Below are 2,958 nucleotides of genomic sequence, written 5' to 3'. Positions count from 1 at the left end.
TGGTTATTTGGGTCTATGTTATTTGTGGTGTTGAGTTACAGTTGTTCTATGCATGATTTATTAAGAGATTTTATAGTGACAAATGTTGAATTTTGTTAATTTTTTTCATATATTGAAATGACTGTGTAGATTTTGTTCTTTATTTTGTTGATGTAATCTATGACATTTAATAATTCTTGTATATTAAACCATTCTTGCATTCCTGTAATCTCACTTGATCATGGTGAATGATTTCCTAAATGTGCATTATAAGTTATTTTCCCAGTATTGTGTTGAGGATTTTTGCATTATGTTTATCAGTTATATTAGCCCATAGTTTTCTCTTTTTTCTTGTATCCTTGTCTGGTTTAGTAATCAGCCTAATGCCATCCCCATGGAATGAGTTGGAACAGTTCCCACATCTTCCTTTTTACTTTTATGTTTTTGTTTTGACTAGGTTAAAAAAAAAGTGGCAGTAGTTTCCTTTTTGTGGTAGGTAGAATGCAGCAGTGAATACATCAGGTCCTGGGCTTTTCCTTAATAGGTGACTTTTTAAAGCTGATTCTATTTCTTTCCATTAATTTGTTTCTTGGTGTCAGTTATGGTATCTCTTTTTTGGCTCTGATTTTCTTTATTAGGGGCTTTTTTACTTTTAAGTTTAGCTTTTTGTTTTTCTAATTCCTTGATTGAAATATCAAGTTGTGTATTTGATATCTTGTTTTAGATGAAGGCATTTATTGCCATAACTTCCCTCTTAAAACTGCTTTGATTGTATCCCACAGGTTTTGGGGTGTTGTGTTTCTATTTTTGACTCAAGAAACACGGTGTTTTCTCCTTATTGTCTTCATTGACTCATTGGTTGTTCAGGATTATGTTGTTTAATTTTGATATACTTATGACTTAGTGGTTTCAGAAAAGATACTTGATAAGACTTTGATCTTTTCAAATTTGTTAAGATGTAATTTTTTTTTTTGCCTAATGTATGACGTATCCTGGAAGATCTTCCATGTATGCAGTGGAGAAGAATGTTTATTTTATAGCTCTTGGATGGATAGTTCAGTAGCTGTTTTTAGCATTTGCCCTACAGGGCATTTTAATCCAATGCTTACTTATTGAATTCAGTCTGCATTATCTATTCTTTGCAGAAAGTAAGGTGCTGAAGTTTTCTATTATTATCTTGCACTTTTTGTCTGTCTTTGGATCTATTAACATTTGTATTATATATATGCATATATTACTTATATACTTGTATTCCTGATATAATATTTTCTTTTTTTTCTCCTGCTTAATTCTGTATCCTCTCTTTGTCTTTGATATTTGCTGGTTAGGTTATATTAAGTCATGCAGATATTTTTATTGAAATTGAATATGATTGGAAACCTTTGATATTCCTGTGGCAGAATATTTATATTTTTATTTAAGTTTGGAAAGGTTTCTCATTATTTCTCTAAACAAGCTTTCTACTCTTTTTTATACATTTTTTTTGAGATGGAGGTTTGCTCTTGTCTCTTAGGTTGGAGTGCGATGGTGTGATTGTGACTCACTGCAACTTCCAAGTCCTGGGTTCCAGAGATTCTCCTGAGTTGGAGTGATTCTCCAAACTCAGCCTTCTGAGTAGCTGGGATTACAGATGTCCAACAATATACCTGGCTAATTTTGGTATTTTAATAGAGAAACAGTTTCACCATGTAGCCAGGCTGCTCTCAGGCTCTTGACAACATCTGATCCTCCCGCCTTGGCCTCCCAAAGTGCTGGGAATACAGGCATGAGCCATCGTGCCCAGCTCTACCACACTCTTGAATGCCAGTGTCTGATACCTTTGCTGTTTTGATGTTATCCCATTAATCTCATGAATCTTATTTATATTTGCTCCTCTGACTGTATACTTTGAATTGACTTATGTTTGAGTTTTGCTGCTTGACCACTTCTGTTGTCATTGCTGTCAATTGCATTTTTTATTTTGTGGTGTTTTATTCTTCAAGATTTCTGTTTGTTTTTTCTCCCATTATTTTAATCTCTCAGGTAAGTTTATCTGATAAATTTCAGAATTCTTTGTGTTTTCCTGAAGTCTACTGCATTGTCATAAAATAACCATTTTGAGTTCCTTGTCAGGCAATGTGTCCATGCCCATCTCTTTTGGGTCAGTCACCACTGACACCTTATTTTGACCACTTGATGCCATCATCTTTCTCTCATCGATCCTAATCCTTGTGACTATGCATCAATGTCTGCACAGTGATGTAGGTGCCTAATTCAATGTAGATGGTTTGGCTTTGTTTGGAAGCTTTCTTCCATGGTAAGCCTGTCCAGAGATTCAGGGCAAGGAGAAGAAAGAAATTAAAGTCTTTAAGTCGAAGACAGCTTCAGCCCTGGTAGCACTAGGGGAAACACTAATGAGCAGACTTTCATGGTTGGAGTAATGTGACCAGCAAATCTGACTCAGGGCCAGATTGCACCCGTAGCACACAGTTCAGCAATGGGCGCACTCAAGGCCTGTAGCTTCCATGGTCTGCCCTGTGTCTTTTATTTGGTACCTGAGGTTACTGTAGTCAATCAACAGGAATATTGACTGGAACTGAAGTCCGTTCTGCTGAGATCATAGTTTCTGATCTGTTGCCTGGGTTGGTCTATAAGATTAACCCTGAGTATCAGCCTCCTAAAGTGCTGGGCTCAGGGGAAAGGGATATAAAAGTCCCAAGGCAAAAAAGTTATATGCCTACTTCCTTTGTCCAAGCAATCCTCCCACCTCTGCCTCCTGAATAGTTGAGATTACAGGCATGTGCCTCCATGCCTGGCTAACATTTTTTTGTGTGTTTTCTTGTTGCTGTTGTTGTTGTTGTTGATGTCATTGTTGTTTTGTTGGGCTCAAGTGATCTACTCACCTCAGCCTCCTAAAGTGCTAGGATTACAGTATGAGTCACTACACCCAGCTAAAATTACTTTCTAATATTTAATTTTTAGGTCATTTATTTTTATTCA

The sequence above is a fragment of the Pongo abelii genome, chromosome Y (genome assembly GCF_028885655.2).
Source record: "Pongo abelii isolate AG06213 chromosome Y, NHGRI_mPonAbe1-v2.0_pri, whole genome shotgun sequence".
Classification (NCBI taxonomy): domain Eukaryota; kingdom Metazoa; phylum Chordata; class Mammalia; order Primates; family Hominidae; genus Pongo; species Pongo abelii.
Note: the sequence above shows the minus strand (reverse complement) of the source record.